This window comes from Eupeodes corollae, chromosome 3 (genome assembly GCF_945859685.1).
Source record: "Eupeodes corollae chromosome 3, idEupCoro1.1, whole genome shotgun sequence".
Lineage (NCBI taxonomy): Eukaryota > Metazoa > Arthropoda > Insecta > Diptera > Syrphidae > Eupeodes > Eupeodes corollae.
In genome coordinates, this window is record NC_079149.1 from 23,273,283 (window position 1) to 23,293,909 (window position 20,627).

The following is a 20,627-nucleotide window of genomic DNA, read 5'->3' on the forward strand; positions in this document are numbered from 1 at the left end:
AAACGTCGAGAAATGTCAAAATTTTCATTTTGACAAATCGGACGCATTACAATAACTTCCTATGGGAAGTTAACAACTTGAACACTAAACTGTCTTGATTTTAAATGTCGTCTGTTTAAAGGCGTTCAAAATTGTCTTTAATCAAATTAATTTATAAAACAGTCATAGTGTTGGTCCATTTGAATCCTGAAATAAATTTGATTCATAAAAATGCTATATGCAAATAATTTTTTCTAAATTATCTTTCCTTCTACACGAAAGCGACTGGCCTCTTCCGCTATTTTTATTGTTTTGACGATAATTTTTGTAATTTCCCGGCTTTAAAATGTCAAATTGTTTGTGTTCAGCATTTTACTCCGTTTACTCTGTTATTTTATTCTGAGCTCACAGAGCGTGCACTGAACATGTTCAGAACTAAAAAAGAAACACGAATTCGAAACTCTGAACGATCAGAGCTCAAAAAGAAACACAATTATTCTTTTGACCAAAAACACTCTATATAAAGATATAAATCCTCGGTAGACATCTTGGTTTGCCTACAAGCTAAACCGGAAATCAGCCTCATAAATTTTTTCATAGTGTGCGTGTAATTTCTCCTCTAATTTATTAAATTTCCCCAAAAAACTCAGTAAGTGTGTCTATGTATGTGTGAAAACACGTCAATTTTTCTCGTTGAATTCGTCCACATTACAAATACAATAATGTAAATTGTAAACAAATGGGTTTTGGAGGGTGATACGTACGAAGGATTTATATCTTTACTAGAGTGTTTTTGCTTTTGACAGTTCGAGCTCTGCTCACTGCTCTGAACTAAAAAAGAAAAACGGCAAATGAAGATACCATGGCTTCGTGCATATACACTCTCCAGAACTTGTCTTCTTACATTAGCAGAGTTTTTTGGGATTCCGTTTACATATAAGCAGTATTCACATGAGCGCGACCAATGAACGATGAATGAATTACAAAATGTGAGTTTATATGCGTTTGAAGAGATATTTCCACCCAAATTCTTAACAAAACGATAGCAATATAGTTTCTATTTGATTTATGACGCATACTTTTGCTTTTCAATATTACCCGTGTTTTGTTGGGAAATTAATCCATAGTAAAGTAGGATTTTACACGAATAACAAAAACAATATCCATAGTGTGAATAACACCGATAAAAGTTTTGAGTAGAATCTCACTATGGATAGGTTTTTGACATTTATACCAGCCTCGAATGGATCTTATGTGATTTCGTTCTCAAATATTGGTACGATTGATATTGCATTTGTATCTCGATGGCTGTGTTCGTTGAGTATGTCTGCATTTGGAATCATGTGTGTTTTCCATTGCGGAAACAACGAATCTATTACTGTTGATATTATTTAATTTTGTTAGTGAAAATGGACTAACTGGGCTGATTTTGCAAGAAAAAACAATAGAAAAGATATTTATGTTTTGCTATGTTTCCAAAAAAGGTTTATCTCAGTTTAGAATAGATAAATCTCAACTCGATTCAGGTATATAAAGTATTGAGGCGAGCTTCAAGCTCGCTTCAACACCACATGTTAATGTAGTAGTCTACGAACAAACCCCCTTTTTGGAGTTTTATTTTATGTCAAATTTGTTTGGTTAAACTTAAAACTTTGAAATCAACCACCAAGTCAAGTGTGAAATGGAAAACACAAAGAAAAGGAGTCAACAGAAGCCCTTCTCGATTTCTATGCTGCCAGAGCTGATGAGTTCCAGCATAGCCGCAAAAAAAAAGAACATAAATTTCCAGGACGTACGGACGTACGGACGTACGAACGACGTTTTTTTCGTCGTCTATAGCTCAAGAACCAGAAGAGATATCGACTTCAAATAAATTTTGTTATACAGTTAATAAGGCAGAAAGATGCAGAAAGGGATCTCAAGAAAATTGCGTGGGTGGTTTTTTAACCATAGCAGTTTAAAAAAAAGGTGAAAATTTCGGTTAACCCTAAATATCTTACGAACCAAAAATGCTAGAGACTTGAATTTAATTTTATATAATAAACTGTAACGTGATCTCAAAGAAATATATTTTTTGAAAAAAATCTATCTAACGGTTTTTTTTCTAAATCAAAAAAACTGAAAAAAAAAATTTGTCACCTCCTAAATTTAACGACTAACATATGATTTCATCTCCAAAACAATTTTGAGCAACGAAGAATAATGTTTTAAAAATCTGATAAAATTTTGAGAAAAATTGAATTAATAGTTTTTTTTATAAAAAATAAAAATCTAAAAAAAACATTACTCAAAGTTCGTAAAAATTAAATATCGATTCAAATATCTTTTCAAAAACTTGAAATTTAGGCTTCAAGCTTATTTTATCTTATAAGAAATATTGATTTCAACATTCAATAAAATTTTGAGAAAAATCGAATTGACAGTTTTTTTATAAAAAATAAAAACCTAAAAAAAATTAATAAAAGTTGGTAAAAATTGATTTACGACTCAAATATATTTTCAAAACTTTGAGATATTAGCTTTAATTTACTTTTATCTTTCAAAAAATATTGTTGTCAACATTCAGTAAAATTTTGAACAAAATCGAATTGATAGTTTTTGTACAAAAAATTAAATACCTAAAAAAAATTTAACAAAAGTTGGTAAAAATTGATTTTCGACTCAAATTTAACTAATTTTATCTTATAGAAAATATTGTTTTCAAAATTCGATAGAATTTTGAAGAAAATCGAATTGAGGGTTTTTTACAAAAAATAAAACTCTAAAAAAACAATACATACTAAAACTTGGTAAACATTTACTTTCGACTCAAATAGCTTTTCAAAAATTCAAAATATTGGCTTCAAACTTATTTTATTTTACAGAAAATATTGTTTTCAATATTCAGTGATTTTTATATAAAAACCCAACAGTCCGTTTTTTCATAAAAAATAAAATCTATAAAAAATAGTACGCAAATTTGGTAAAATCGATACTAGTACATATAGACAAACTTTTAGGCAAGACAAATCGACAGACGGGATGGGAAGTCATCAGTGTGGGTCGCATCCCAGCCTCTTTTTCTTGTTTTGGTTTCGGTGGTGAATGGTGTTCGGCTGTAGCTGTGGCGTTGATAATCTCAAGGGTAGTATCTATTGCTTTTTTTTTACGGTGGACACTCCCATTCGAAATCTTTAGGCAAGGTCGACAAAGCTTGCACCAGTAGCTAGGAATCTAGAAAAATGTTAACACTTTAACAAAATTGAAACAATATACATATGGGCAATATCTCTTACCTCAAAGTAATTACTAACTTTTCCCTTGCGCAAATAATGTCGTTTATAAAGCTAGTAAGTTTCGCAACCAAGTTGTTCTTTACCAAGCTCAAAATGTAATCAAATGTTTCCTTTGACATCCTAAAATATGTAAAGAACTTTTCTGGATATTTTTCCAGCAGTTTTATTAAGGAAAAATATTCTCCTTCCATTTTCCGATTTGCATTAAATGGATGCACATGAAATTTTGTTTTTGTTTTCTTTATTAACAAGGACACTAATTACTTTTTTTTTAAACAAATATAGCTTCGACCGCATCTTTTCAATCATTTGTTTTCAAAACGAAACACAAAAAAAAAACAATTGTCAAAGTCAAACTTCATTCGCGACGAATTAAAAACTCTCATCTGAAAGAAATGTCAAAATCCACGAATATTCGTTAATTCGTTGGTCGTGCTGATATGAATAATGCTATAGCTAGTATAGTGAGAAATTGCTCGAAACTGATACGCAACAATCCGGTTTTTATATTTTAAATTTGATACAATTGAACATTTGTCAAAATTATTAAAACAAATTTTTAAAAAAATTGCGAAATGTAGACCAGAACTAATTTTAACCTAATATTTTTAATTTGTTTTCATGTTTTACATTTTTTCTTATAATAAAACATTCGAGTTCAGTTAGGCTACAAATAGAAAACCATATTTCTATTTGGTTTTACAATTAATTACAGAAAAGTCGTGGCCTAGGAAAAATTACACAACATTCTACCTAGAACATTTGTTTGTTTTTTTGAAGGACTTACCATACTCTACGAAGACAAGATACACAAGGGTTATCAATTGTACCAACATTTATATTCGAATCTATAGGAAATGTCAAACGTCAAAATTCAAATATTTTTATCAGCGATGAGTTTGTATTTGTAAAGAGTGTAAAATTCATACTCCTGTAGGTCTTAATTTACATGAATGAGCGCGACCAACGAACGACGAATGAATTACAAAATGTGAGTTTATATACGTTTGAAGACATAGTATGTATTTCCGATAGCAATATAGTTTCTATTTGATTTATGATGTATACTTTTACTTTTGAATATCATATCGTCGCGAAAAAAATGTAGTTGATACGAACTGTCAAACTTTATTCGCGTGAATGAATAATATAATCGTGCGTACTTAACCTAAAAAAATCATTCTAGTTTTGATTCATTCGCGACGAATTAAAAACTCTCATGTGAAAGACATGTCAAAATCGACGAATATTCGCTGGTCGTGCTCATGTGAATAGTGCTTTGGACCTTAACGTCATATGAACGGAACATACCTTTAATTTTCTGTATAGTTTTGCACGTTAGCAAAGCACTGAAATTGGTTGAATTGCGAGTATTGGTATTATCGAACAGAGCAATTATTGTATGCTTTTAAGCTGAGTTCACATCACTGTCGCAGCGGTTATGACCGCTTTATTGATTTTCCGAAAAAAAAATAAGTTAATATAGGTTTTTTTGAGAAATAAGATGGCATTTAAATTTTTGAGAAAAACTTATTTTGCAGATAAATTTGTACATCTTAAAATATAATACATATTTTAAATAGACTTTTTGGAATCCCAGAACAGCACAAGTGACATTTTTGTTATACTAATGGCTAATTAAAAAACATACTGAACGTTTCATATCTATTGATTTAGAGGCTTCGAATCTCTTAAGATTTGAAGAGAAAATAAATTCTGAAATGTGAAATTTGTGAATGCCACACAAAGATTTGTTCGCAACTTATTTGTTTACCTTAATTTGTTTTTATTTAATTTTTAGAAAAAGGTATTATGTACTTAAATACACCTACATATATATCTAAATTCTCTACAATTTTAAAGTTTTGTTGCCACCTTTAAGATCAAAATATTTTCTGACATCTACGTGTAAGCAGACTAATAGCGATAGTAATAATAGACTCCTAGAAAATTGAAATCGAAAAAACTACGTCAAAAAATCCTGAACATTCTTCATATCAAATCCTCTCTCATTTACTTTGTTTTTGAATTTTTGTAGAGTTCTTATCTTAGTATTATTAGAAATGGAAATGAGAAAAGTATATATTATTTTTGAAAAAAAAGCTACGTTACTTATATTTCTGCGTGAAATGCACCAAAAACCCTTTAAACTATTGTGTTTTAGCTCTTGAATATGGCACATTTAGAAAACTGTTAGAATTTTGGTATGCTTTAATTTATGAAGGGAGTCGTCCAAATTCAAAAGTCAGACCATACCTTGTTGGACAACAGTGTTCTAAAATAACTATAAACTTAAGTTGTAAAGTTATTTTAGAACACTGTTCACTTTAGCCCTTCAAATGTATAAATGTAAGGTTAAGAAGCACAATATGTTATTTAAAATTTGTTAGGCTCCTTTACAGAACATTAAGCAACATTTTTAAGGGGTAATTAAAAAATCATCCATATGTTAAGTGTGTGACTCCTCGAAATTGAAAATGTGAACGCTCCATCAAGCGGAATTTCTGATATGCTGGATGGTGTTCAAAATATTTGTATATTTTGTTGGTTTAATAAGTGAATTGAATAATCAAAATTAACTTACTTATACTGCTGCCAACCCATCAATAACAACAATTCACTTTCTTGCCAACACAACCGAAACAATTCTATTAAATTAAAATTAATTAATTAATTAATTAATTTTAGGAAAAATCACTGGAAACGAAACTTTAATTATTTTGTATTCCATTTATCACCACACAATGAGAATAAAAGCATTTAATATATATTTTTTTGCCGAAAGGGAACTAGGGACATCCCCAAAGATGACTTAAATTCAAATTTTCAAATAGAACCGCCAATTAACATTAACAAGCAAAACTACCGAACCGACATAATAACAAACCGACCCTGGGCTACATATGTACACATATATACGTGATAAATAGAAACAAAAATGGATACCTTTCATATTTTACAGAAGAAAAAAACACTTTATTTCCGAGTTAATTTAATATTTTTTTACATTAACTTAAACTTTAATACTTTATTAACATTTTGTTTAAATGTTTTCGACCGCACATTGAAATATGTATTTTAATTAATTTTTTAACTTTTTAATTCGAGAATCGTGAAGATCGCAGGCACAAAAATTTCACAAACTGCTACTTCCGGTTGCCAAAGATTAAAGATAGAGACGGAGTGAAATCACGGTCGCGGTTTTTTTGGTAAATATGCCAAATTCTTCGAATTATATTGAACTAAAGCCCTGATTACATGAGTGGATTGAGGTTAGAGAAATTTAATCAAATCCGAATTTATATATCGATCTCGGTAGGTTAATATAAGGCTACGATGGATCAAAGATGAATGAAAGATTGATTTCAAATGGTATAGTGACATCGATTATACAAAATATATTTTATTAAAAGAGTTTTAATGCAAAACACAACATGTAGCAAAAATGAACAAAACAAAATGAAAACTATAATAACAAAAAGAGGCCAACACACTGATAACTATCCGTTAAGGTTCCCTTTTTAGAAAAGTATGTATTTTGTTTTTCTTTAATTGTTAAGAAATCCTAACAACATTTTAAATAAGATAAAATAAGTCAATGCAAATTTTTGTTCCCAAGACAATTAAGTCAATTTTTATCAATATTTTTAACTTCCAATAGGAAGCTATTGTAATTTGTCAAATTGAAAATTTGACAGTTCTCGATGGTTTTTTCGTAATTTATAGCTCAAAATCAGTGTAGATATCAGTAAAATTTTCGGAAAATCGAATTGACAGTTTAGTTTACAAAAAATTAACAAAAGTTGGTAAAAATTGATTTCGAATCAAATATCTTTTCAAAACTTGGATATATTGTCTTGAAACTAATTTGTTCCTATGACAAAATGTTTTCAACATTTCATAAAATTTTGAAAAAAATCGAATTGATAGTTTTTTTTACAAACAATAAAAACTTGAAAAAAAAAATTGAAAACAAAAATTTACTTTCGACTCAAATAGCTTTTCAATATTTAAAAATATTGCCTTCGAACTTATTTTATCTCACAGAAAATATAGTTTTTGATATTCAATAATTTTTTTTAAGAATCCAACAGTCCGTTTTTTTCATAAAAAAAAAAAAAAAAAATCTGAAAAAATAGTACGCATATTTGGTAAAAATGTATGGTCGGTTCTCGAAATCTTTCAAATCATCCAATTCTTATCTGTTTATACATATAGGAGATAAAAACTTTTGAGAAATGCTACTAAGGTTGATTAAAATTTGTTTTCGACTAAGAATCTCGTTACTGACACCTTTTTGAACAAAACACGGAAACCAAAAAACTTCAAAGCAAGACAGACTTTTTTTTTTTTTTTTTTTTTTTTTTGATTTATTTATTAGTTTAAAAACTCTTAACAATAACATTTTTTACTTAAATCATACTTAATTTTAAGCAATATTATACAGTATTATCTTTTAATAGAGGTTTTAATAAAAATTTAAATTTATTTAAGTTTTGCTCAGTCTTTAAGTTACTAGGAAGGCTATTAAAAAGTTGAATGCCTTTATATAGTAGGTTGTTTTGTGTTGCTGCTCTTCTATACAATGGAAGTCTGAAATCACCAGTATTCCTCAGATTGTAAAATGAATTTGTTATATAGTTCACGTTCCGTTGTAAATATGCAGGATACATTTCATTTTTGATTTTAAAAATCATCACAAGCGCATTAAATTTTAGTCTTTGTTCAATATTTAACCATCCGAGGACAGTAAGCATATCATTAATTGGTGTTCTATAATCGCACTTAAGCACTGTTCTCATTGCTCGATTTTGTAATACTTGAAATTTTCTTATATTTTCACTATTTGACATGAATATAATCGAAGAACAGTAATCAAAGTATGGAAGAATCAATGTATTATAGATTGTCACAGCACAATTTAGAGGAATATACCTCCGGATTCTTTTGAAAAAGCCGATTTTTTTTGAGATTTTAGCGCACTGATTATAAACATGTTGATTAAATTTGAGTTTATTGTCGATAAAAACCCCGAGATATTTTATTCCATCCACACATTCGATAGGTTGATTATTTATTAGTATGTTGACATTCAAACCACCGTTATTTAAACACATACATTTAGTCTTAGTAACGTTTAATTTTAATTTATTTTTACAAAGCCAGATGTTAATTTTTTCAATTTGATTTTGTATTAAACTTTCACATGATTTTAAATCGTCTCCTACAACGTAAATCAGGGTATCGTCTGCGAATAACGACATTTTAGCATCAGATATAGTTTTAACGATATCGTTTATATATAAAAGAAACAGAATTACAGACGAGATAGGAATTTATCAGTGTGGGTCGCATCCCAGCCTTTTTTAATTTTTTTTTACCATGACCCATGATTTTATATTCTAAAAATCTTGAAATGTCGAGAGATGTCAAAATTTTCAATTTACCAAAATCGGGCAATTATTTTCAATGGGAAGTTAATAATACCTACTTACAACATAAATATAACAAAATTAAACTCATATTCTGAAAGAGGAATATTTACTAGTTTTTCTTTTAATTTATAATACATACATTATCATTTATTATGTATGGTATTTTCAAAAACTACTCTTTCATAATCAAAAATATAAGAACAGATATTCATCCGTCAAAATAAAAACAGAAAGCCATATTTGAAAGATTTTCTGACGGGTATGAACGTTAATAATTACAGTCCGTCAAATAATCATGAGACTATCATGTCAAACATTTTTGAGAGTTTTAACCAACTTTTAAATTTCCTTGCCCAATTTTTTTACAACTTTTTGCCGTACAATAATATTTAATTCAATAATTAAATTCACTGCATAAAAAGATTTAAAGTTAATTTAATTTTCTTTGTAAAAAAAATAAAGGAAGATAAAAATCTATCCATTTAATACTTCAATAAAGTGATGTGTACGTCGCTTTATTTAAAAATGGATCTTAGCAAGTTTGACTTTCTATAATAGTGACCCTATGAAAATATAATAGCATTTATTTGTATTCCATAACATTAATCACATTGAAAAATATTTGACACGATTTAGTAAAATGTGATTTTAGTTAGTTACTCAGAGATGTTTTTACTAACTTTAAACGATCTAAGTATATTTGAAGGTTTGGTGGAAAAATAAAGACTAGTTTTTAAAACGCCATCTCCTGTTTTTAGGCCTCAACAAGCTTTTTACAATAAAAGTAATAACATCTGCTAGTATAAAGTTTAACAAAATTAAAAATTAAAAAATCAAGTTCCAAAATGTTTCCATATTCCTGCCGAACCTAGAGAAGGAACAGATGACATCAATTCGAAGTTAGTTACTAGCAGTCCATTTATAATGTTTTATTGTTTTACTACTTTCTTTTTGATAACACTGGTTTTGACAGCTCACGTACGTTTCGTGTTTGTGTCAGTGTCAAACATCTTCATTTTGGTCTATTATTAACCAATTAATTGTCGTACCAACGAACAATGCTTGCAAATTATTGAAGTTTAGAAACAAAATGCGTGCCCCGTTAATCTGTGGCCTACTAATGCAGATATTCAAACTTTTGTGATTTAATTCCGCTCCAAATTTTCACTGTTAAACATTAAACCACCAATTTGTTTACGCAGTCTATGAACTGAGGAAAATATGGCAACTTAATCAGCCAGTGCAAGTGATGACCGTGAGTTATTGATTCGGAACCGTTCCCAATTGAGCCTCTGTTACTGCAAAACGAGGAAAATTTTACGAAAACAAATTAAATATGAAGCCCTTCAAAATACAGCTGGTGAAAGGACTGAAATAGAACGAAGCCTAATTTTTGATGTGGGCTCTTGAAAAGTTGGCGAAACACCCACTTTTTTATGGAAAAATTCGTTTTCTCTGCGTTTTCTTTTTATTTGTATCCCTAATTCCTGGGACATTACTAGACTCTGTTACCCACTTTAAACGTTGACATCAGCTAATACACTGTATTGACTGTGTTGCTACTCAAAATGGAACATCAAAATCGTAATTGTTTGATGCGGTGGCGAGGCGTCGAGATAGTCTTTTACTTATTCGATACTTAAACACCTGTCAAAGTGTCTGAGTAGCCAGTTGTTAACTTTCGTAAACCCTAACAAAACACAACCCGTTTTGGACCTTAAGTTCGCACAGAACTGTCTTAGCGTCATCAGAGCAAACTTGTTTTATTGTTCAATCGGACCTTTTACTTGTACACAGATTTATAGAGCAAACAAGTTTTTATACGACCTGACCAAAAAAGACAAACTAGTTTATTTATGCTATAACTCTTAAACATATATTTCTTCTATATTGGACGTTAGACGGCTTCATAAAGTTATGAGGAGGAATAACTCCTTAAAATACAGACAAGGACCATGATGTGATATGCGGCTCATTACAATTAGAACAGGGATCACGGCCAATACAAAAATTACCATTATCCTTTTAAAGGCAGTAAAGCCGCGGCCAAAATGTTTAAGAAATAATCTTCAAACCTTAAATTATACGGACTATATCGATTTAAATAAAGACTTCATGCATTCTTCTGAACATAGAGAAAATATATTATCAAGAGTCCCGACTTAATGGGTTTGCTCTCTTTCGCCTACAAGCTAAACAGAGAAGATTTTGTCCTAAGGGATAAGCATGTGTTATTTGTACCGTGCATTTCTTATGGGACCAAGCCTTTATGAGTGCAGTTGTTATGGAATTAGTGCCAATCTTGCTCAACCTCGGGGGAAAAATTATGACGTGAATTCAGCCGTTCAAAAAAGAGATCCGTTGAATTCAAAATTGAAAAATGAATACAATATTTTAAGAATAATGAATGTACAACTTCTTTTCAGTGAAAACTGTGCTAAAAAAAATTTACTGCTTTTAGCTAAAAACAGAAAAAACAATGCAGAAAGTATAGGCGCACCCTAGAACTGCAATGCAAACTCGACCCAATTTGAGTTGAACATAGTTAAGCCTAGTACATACTTGTGAACCATCTCGTGAACCCATACAAAATTTCAGTTTTTGGTTCACCCGTGAACTTGCTCGTGAAGCTGAGTGGAGAACAAAGTGGAGAGTTTTCGTTCACGGGCAATTCACGTGCAAAATGTACGGGAACTGTTGGTGAAGCTGAAGTCAAATGTTCACAACGTGTACTCACAAGTGTGTACCAGTGAGCAATGTCAAAAGTTCACTTTCTCCACTGGCGAACGTTCACTTCACGAGGAAGTATGTACTAGGCTTTATGACAGATTAACAACGAGGTGAGTTATTTGATAGCGAAAATGAAAACAAAACAAACAAAATGTAATGGATATTTTTTCTTTCAAACGCATATTTTGCATTGCATACAATCATCAAAGCTTGCGTCTAACCAGGAGATTCTAAAATCTCGAAGATTGAGTCACGTTTATCGGCCTCGAACTCGTCGGATTCATCGGGTGGTAATAATTTGGAGACAAATTCAGGAGCACCAAAACTCTCCAAATCTGAATCAGTTACATCGACACCATCTATCAAGTCACCGATCAAGTAGTTAGTTAACGAAGCTTGAAGCATGATGAGGATGGTTTAGATTTGAAGCCGAAGAAGAGGAATGTTTTGAAGGGAATTAGTGTGCGCAACAGTCCGTAGAGAACTGAAACCTAGTGATTTACAACTATCAACCATTCAATAAAATCGATTTCGATGACGTAAATAGAAAAAGGAAGATGATAAAAATTCCTATTCCTATGGCTGTTTTTAGATGATTCTGAAAATAGCAACAACTACTTCAAGGACAGAGCTACACCACAGAAGTAAGTTTATTTAAAATTCAAAACAAATTTGAATTCATTGATTTATTCATTTATAAACATTTAAAGGTTGTTTCAAAATATTCATGACATCAGAATTATCTGATTCACCTTCTGAAAAACATCACTACGTAGATATGTATATGTATGATGGTATAGATCCTTATAGGCGCAGTGCTAGATAAAAAGTACTGCCAGCACATAGGATTCCCATTATGAGGACGAGAGAGGAGTGCGTCCAACACTTGAAGTGATTTTACAAAGAGTTAAACTCCCAAGCCAAGGGAGTGATGAATGCAATTATCCTAATAATATAATATATTGCCTCTACGCTTCTGAACTTATTGCTTTTTTTGAATACCTTTTAAAACATTACTTGTTATAAAATGCCAAACAGCTTCCGGTACGACTTAGTTCCATCTAGTGAAAAATCTTTACGTTCATGCAGTACCATCTATCTCTCATTTAAGAAACTTTGAATTTGAAAATGGAACATAATGGCTGTAGTTTTGACAGTTGATTTCGCCGTCACCTAAAACAACAACAACACATTCCACTTGTTTCACACACTTCAAATTTTTCGCCGTTCGCTTTGTTCTACATTCCAGTTTGAGTCAAATACCAAAACGAAAAGAAAAAAACAACTGTCTGTCACACACCCATTTCTCCAAGGAAGAACCACAAAAACAAACCGACAAAAAAAAACTATTTTCTTCTCCTTCCAACGCCAACGTCGGTGTGTTATGCTCTGTTTGTGTGACTTGCCTATGTGTGAGTTCTTCTTCTTTCGGGTCCACTCTGTTGCTTTGCTTTTATTGATGTGTCTGTGACTGTGTTCATTTGATTTCAATTCGGCCGCTCGCTACTCGCTGTCGCTGTCAAAAGTTTATTTCCCCGCGTTCGGAACGGTTGAGTTTTTCTTCTTTTCTTCGTGCGCTGCATTTTGAACGTACACACGGGGTGGTGTTTGGTCGTCGGCAATCGGCATTCTTCTTGTGTTCGAATTTTTACATAAAACAAAAAGAAACTTACTCAATTTCTTTTCTTTCTATTAATTTAAAAAATCCAAATTTTATTTCTATTTCGGTGAAACTCCTGGATTTTGGCTTTTTTCCCGAACTTATTACGCGAAATTTCTCTCTTGTCGCTTGTCGCCCCACAGCAGTTCGTTTTTTTTTACTTCTTGTAAAGAGTGAAACTCGATTATCTTCTTATTTCGCCCCGTTCTTGAGTTTTATATTTATTACTGCTCTCCTTATTGATAAAAAGAAAATGTGAGTGAAATTTTGCATGGAATTTGCTTAAATTATTATAAAAGGAAACAACGATATTCGCTGGAAATTTTGTGTGAAAATAAAAAAAGAAAATATATTTTTTCGAAAATTCAAAGAAAGTGACGAAGAAAATGAAATGGAAATCCTCCTTCGTCTGTCTATCGTCCGTCGTCTTCGCCTTCAATTTCTGAATTCGCGTGTGTTGAGTGGTGTAGAAATCTGAAGAAGAGAAAAATTTCATCTCGCTTGCACTCACTCGGGTTGGTAGGATGAGTGAGGAGGCCAGATGTATAAAAGTGACGTGAGTGTTATATGAGTCCAACACCCAAAAAAGGGAATAAAAATTTCCTGGCGAGGCGATCACTGAATTGTTGGTGTTCGTGTTGTTGTTGTTGGTAGTTTGGTGGGTTATCGTTATTTTTGTGGTTATTTGGAGAAATGGATTTGAAGGAATATCTAATCCTGTCTGGAACAGGATCGACCCCCAAAGGTGGATTTTTTGGGGCGACTTTCCATTACCGCAGCACGAATTTCCTTCTGATTTTTTTTTTACAGTTAGGTAGGGGTCTCAATAGAACATGTTTTAAATATTAGGGCGAGGAAACAACTTTAAGTCATAAAAAAAAATATTTTCTTTTTCGGACTTAACCCTACTTTTTTGTATTGCATTTTTTGAGCCTAAAACAAGTTTTTTTTAATTGATAGCACGGCGTACTAAGAGCTAGGTATGTAAGGGGGGGCATGCTGCCCCCCTGCAACCCCCCTGCTTGGGGTCACTATAGGATTTGGGGTGGGTGCGAGTTTGGGTATATGCAAAGTACTTTTCCATTTGAGCACTAAAATAAAAGAAATTACCAAGAAAAAAAAAAAAGTATGGCAACACTGAACAAAAAACAGGGAAGAAATGTCAAAATCAACCATTTTTGAGTGTTTTGTATGGAAAAAAGTGAACTTTAAAAATTAATTAAAAATAGAAATAAATGTTTCCTCGCTCTAAAATTGCTATACTTATTATTTATTTGCACATATCTATCGAATAAAAAAAACCGCGAGTCGAAATTCGTGCTGCGGTAATGGAAAGTTGAGCCGATTTTTTTGTATATGTTCACTAGAGTGCACTAGAAAGAGGGGAAAGGATCACTTGGGTGGAATGCGTTGTCCGGGTTTTGTTTTTGTAAGAAGAAAAATCTAAAGAATGGGACATTTTGCCGCTGAATTTAAATTTGTGAGGTTATGTTGTCCGTCGACGTCGTTTGTATGTGGATTTGTTGTTTTTTAAGTTCTCATCCGCATCCGCAGTGAATTGGATTTGGATTTGAATCTTGGATGGGGTTATAAATAAACATTTTCGATATTTTCTTGTTTTTATTTTGTTGGTTTCTGATGTTTTATATTTTGAATTTGTTGATGTATCTGTGAGAATAATTTCAACTTTCTTACAAAAATAAATTCAAATGTGGGCGGATTTGGGTTGCCGCGATATAATATATTTTATGTTTCTTTTAGAAAAGAATATACCTATACGTTTAAATTGTGTGTTTCTGTTTAATAGAATACAACTAGCTAAGCAGCACTCATTATTTATTGAAATTATTTACCTGCATTTTGAATAAAATATAATAAAATAATAATACACAAAAATCCAGCACCAAATATGTAGACAATATGGAATAGAGTACAGAAAATACAGAACTTGGTAACCTCTGGCAAACACCTACCTACATCATTTTATTTTTAAATTATTTTTTTTTTTGTATTTAAATATATATTCAGTGTACACTAAACATATTTATATACACACCTAATTTGAGGAAACAAGTCTTAAAAGACTAATGAATGGCTTACAATATAGATACATATTTAGGAAGGTACATATACTTGGTAATGTCCAAACCGCGAAGTAGTTCTAGTTATGAAGATAGTTGGGTATGTTTATTTTGATGTTGAAGTTGGAGGCCATTTAAAGATTGATTTGGAAGTTTTTGCAAATCAAATTTTAAGACAGGTTGGTACTTACCTGCCTACATACAATTGAGATAGATAGATTTAGCAAACTTTTTAACGGAAGTTAAACAAAGACCTTAAGGTCGTAAGGACGATGTACCTACACTGTTTTGCGCTGTTAGTAAAAGTTTTCAATAAAAATAAGGCATTTCTAATATTATTCGTAGGTACTTAATATATGTAGATGCCTTCTTTCAGGTACTAAGCTTTTTGTATTTCTGTGGTGCTAACATTCCGGATTTTTTTGGTCAAGTTTATTAATAACCCAAGAATGTACACATTATTTTTATATTTTCTATACTGAAGATATCTAGTAACCTTTATTTTTAATAACTTCTTGGCATCGATTTTAGTGGCAAGAATATTCTCCCTATTCTATAAAGCTGCAAAAAGAGAGCTTGTTTAAATGTGCATTTTCTTTCCAACCCTGCTTTTTAAAACTGCCCACAAGTTCTCGATGGGGTTTAAATCGGGAGATTAGGACGGCCACTCTAAGACACAAATATTTTTTGTTGCAAACAACTCTTTTAGCAGCTTTGAAGAATGTTTGGGATAATTTCCTGCTGAAAAACCCAACGCAAAGGCATTTCCTCTTCAGCATATGGCAGCATTGTTGACTCCAAAATGTCCCTACATTAAAAACGGTCCATAATTCCTGCGATTTGATGTATCGGACCAACGCCTGCACCGGAAAAGCAACCCCAGACCATCACCGACACACCACCGTTCTTAACCGTAGGGAGTTCAATTGCTGGCTTTAAGCGTGTTCATTTCGAGCGCCTTGCTGTCATTCTACCATCGAAGTAAAATAAGTTGAATTTGATCACTGAAAAGCTTATAGTCCAGTTCAGATGATTTTTTGCATATTCAACCCTGATTAAATATTTTTTAATTAAGAAATTGAAGGTCTTTCCGATACACCTATCATATTTTATCTCTTTAACGATGTTTTTCAGTTAGTAGTGGCTTTTTTGCTGGTCGGAACGCATAAAACCGCATTCCCATAAACGATGGCGCTATAGATAAATTTAGATCCTCATAGATGTTTTTCGAGGACGCAAAAGGGTCCTTAAGAACAAAATTCTTTATGAGCCTATCTGTTTTAGCCGTTAATTTGCGAGGGCGTCCACAACGAGTTCTGCTTTTACTTAGTTTCCGCTTCTAATTTGTTTGATAATGATTACATTTTGTTTTGTACCGGCTTGATACTTTTCTAACACTTTATAACGAATAGTGATTGTGTGACGTGTTTTAGGCATTTTATTAATCGGATTCATTTCTATTTAGACAGCTCACAACCTGCTTAGTTTTTTTAATTAATTATGTTATGACAAGTGACAAGAAAAACCGTTACCTAAAAATGAAGACTCGAAATTTTGTATAAAATCCGGTTAGTTTTGAGCAGGGATGGTATGGAGTCAATTTATAAAATCTATAGTTTTTTTTTACTAACAGAACATTATTTTTTTTAAATATTTATAAACTATACCAATATGTTTTTGAAATAAATACAAACAACAAATTCAGTTTGATTTTTCCTGGTTGAGCCGATGAGCTCGCCAAAAGCGGATGTTAGACAAAAACATAACATTGGAACACCACTTGCTACATGCAAATATCTTCTCAAGCAATATGCTTTAGAAACAACAAATGCTAGATGGTCACAACGTACCACCTGCCTAGCAACCAAGATATCACTGAGCAGACAAAGTATAAGCTCTACAATTGGAGTAATATCGGGACACTGCCTCATAGAAAGACATGCTCTGAGGCTAGGGGTCTACATAAATGACTTCTGTAGAAGCTGCATGGACGAGGAGAAAGAGGAAACGGTCCAACACCTTCTATGTACATGTCCAGCACTCTTCATTAGAAGGAATTACTTTCTCGGTGATCCCTTCTTCGATAACACCAATGAACTGGCAACGATTGACACAAAACGTCTGTCTAACTTTATTAAAAGTACAAAATGGTTTGTTTAAATTCATTACTCTCCCATGAGTAACCTCATTAGTGGTATCACAATAGACCCTTGAGGTCTACGTGCGTCAATGACATCTGGACAGCCACTCCAACCTAACCTAACCTTCCTGGTTGATATTAAGGAAGGCAATATACAAACAAATAATCCGGAAGGTTTCTAGCATCACGGTAACCTAAAAGTTACTATACCTAGAGTGTTCCTTTAACATTCTAAAAAAAATTTATAGGTACATAGGTGATCGCATACATACTCGTACCTCATATCTTTTCTTATTTACTATCATGAAAAGACCTACATAATTCTGAAATTCAATACCAAAAATTGTACTTCATTTCACCATGCATGTGGATAATATCTCTTAATTTTCCACTATTAGTTAGGGGTAAAATCTCCCCTCAAGTATTTTCTTTTTCTTAATAAATTTGTATAAAATCATAATAAATTTGTATAAAATCATAATAAATTTGTATAAAATCATAATATAATAATAATCATAATGTCAAAACCAAAATATTGAATCGTCTGGAACGCCTAGCCAATAATATTCTGAAAATTATTGAGCGTTTAGGGACCGCTTTACCACTCCTTCTTCGTTTTCAAAATATTCTTCAAAATCAGATATTTGTTTTAAATAAATTATTGTACAATAGCTTTTCAAAAAAAAACGTTTTTTTGCTATAAGCTGTCAAATTCTATCAATTCAAAAATTCATGTTCTTCAGTAAATTCTTCAAAACTGCCTATGTATATCCACTGCCTTGTAACTTTTATTTGCTTCTTCATTTTTAAATCCAAGGGCAGGTTCAGACAACATTAGGGACTTCATTTGCAGTCAAGAAAAGATTTTGCAATATGCAAATTTTAAATTGGTGAAATAAGTCCCCGTACTTGAAAATGTCGACTTTTTATTTGCCAATCTTTAAACATTAAAATCTCAAATCGAAATTTTTGATTAAAAAATTGTACGTTTCCCCACCTTATATCCTTTTGCTAACAATGAAGTTATTTCTAAGCTTGAACCTTTAAGCTTGGATTATTCACCAGCAAAGAGGAGTCTTTAATGTCGGTATCCAAAATGTCATTCTTGCAAAATTTGCTGCACCGTGCTTATTTCAGACATTTGTATCCACTTTTTCTAAAACAACATTACAGTCTCCTTTTTCACAGCCATAAAAACTTATTATTCGTTTCTATGAATTGACTTAATAGACATAGGTTAAAAACCAGTTTCTCTTTAAAATATTTTGTATTTAATAATTTCAATATATTTATATACATTTTTTAATTAAAATAGCAAATTAACAAAATAAAGTAAATAAAGAATACGACAACTCAAAAAATAACACTTCATTAATATTCATTTTTTTTACATACTTATATTAACTTTTTAAATAATTTTTCTTACGATTGATTTTAATATTTTGTTGGATACCCTTGATTGGATAAAACTGCGTCCAGTCGCTTGGGCATATTTTTTATAATTGTTTGAAGGTATTCAATGTCTATTTTGCTTCATTCTTCTTGAAGCCGTTGCTTTAGTGCACTTTTTGAACAGACAGCTTTTTCGCGAACTCGACGCTACAATTAATCCCACAAATTCTCGATTAGATTAAGATCTGGCTTTTTTCCGGCAAGACGACAATTGTCTTTATGGTTCGGCGTACCGTTGATGCAGATATTTTATTTTGCATTCCATTAACACTTCTTGCACAGTTTTTGGTGCACTAAAACTAGGATTCGCTTTAATTTTTCTTACTATAAGCCATTCTTCTTTCATTGTTAACTTTTGTTCCTTCTTTTTTATACCTCCGCACAATATCACCGACAGTGTTTGGCTTCATGTCTAAAATATCAGCAATATTTTTTACATGTTTCACCATAATTATGGTGAAAAATGACAAGGTTTCTTTTTTCAAGGCTTTCATTTTTTCCTTTGCGCCCTATGATTAACTTTTTTAAAAAAACAAACGATCTTACACTAAATCGTTTTTAAAATGTATGCAAACGTCTAATCAATATTTTATTTTAACGGTACTCTTGAATAGACAAACTGTTAATCGGAGCAAATGTCAAACTCAGCAAAGAAAAAAAAACGAATATTAATGAAGCGCTTACATGTGTCCTTTTTAATTTGTTTATCGTATATCTTAATGCAGTTAAGTGATTGCAAACATTTTTTTATTGAAATATTTAGGAAATAATATACTTATTTATAAAATAACCAAATAATAAACCTAAAATCAACTTTTACTACGAAAAAAACAACAAAAGTATGTTTAAGAATAAAAACCGAATATTAATGACACTCACTGTATATAAATTTTGACGATTATTCTGCTAACCGTTAATTGCGAAATACTATGAAGATCAGCTTAAATGTAAATAAGGGATTTATGTTTAGTTATATACTGCTTCAGATTTGTTCTTACCTATATCACTCTGGGGACATTTCTACCGAAAAATCTCATGCTGGTAAACCTTGAGACTATCAGAAGCGGGTAATCCTTTACTTGGTAGTTCTCCAATATTAAGTAAATTTATAATCAATCGATATTTACTTTATAATCAATAATTTACTTTTTCAGCTTTTAAATTCACAAACAAAAATCAAATATGACATTTGGCTGTGTTAATAACTACTTAAACACAGCAGTTCCTATGTTTTTAGTTAAACCGTAGGTTTAGCCCTAAACTAAGTTTTAAAATTATTTATAAATAGCCATCACCCTGGAATTCCAAAGTAACAACATAGCAAGAGTTTAGCAAACATCTATGAATATGCCCCAATTTCTTAAAAGTCGGATTAGTAAATAGTTTTTTCTCAGATAAGGTTTATGTTTTGTATTCCCCTCATAAATAATTGTTTTTTTTTTATTGTTTTAATGAAAAATTAGTTCTTACCTGTTCTACTATCCGAATTGATGGATCCTATGTTTCGAATGCAAAATTTTAACACTGTACTTTTTTTCAAATTCTAAAGTTAAAAACTAATTGAATGTTGTCTTAATCATGTCCATATGGCTGACAGTGGGAATAGAATAGTGCTGTCTTTCAAATTTTCGAGACATGATTTGTTTTTAACTACAAAAATTTAATAATTTGTTAAAATTGACAGAAAAGAAACTAATTTTTGAAATAAACTTAGGTACAAAGTAAATCACTGACACATTTATCCCAATCAATCTTTGCAGTTCTGTATCAGAAAACAAAATCTTACAGCATAATTTTATACTACAGTGTATATACATTCATACATTTATTGAGTGTTCATATTTCAAAATTCTAATTTAAGCAAATCCAAACATA

At 31.3% G+C, this 20,627-nt stretch overlaps 1 protein-coding gene across 2 annotated transcripts in view; it reads left to right on the plus strand.

The window, feature by feature from the left end:
• The first annotated feature begins 12,897 nt into the window (after window positions 1-12,897).
• Window positions 12,898-20,627, plus strand: part of LOC129949421 (coronin-1C-A) — a 37,959-nt gene continuing 30,229 nt past the window's right edge. For both annotated transcript variants that reach the window (XM_056060872.1, XM_056060873.1), the window contains exon 1: window positions 12,898-13,334. The gene's annotated coding sequence lies outside the window, so the exon portion shown is untranslated. The remainder of the gene's footprint in view (window positions 13,335-20,627) is intronic.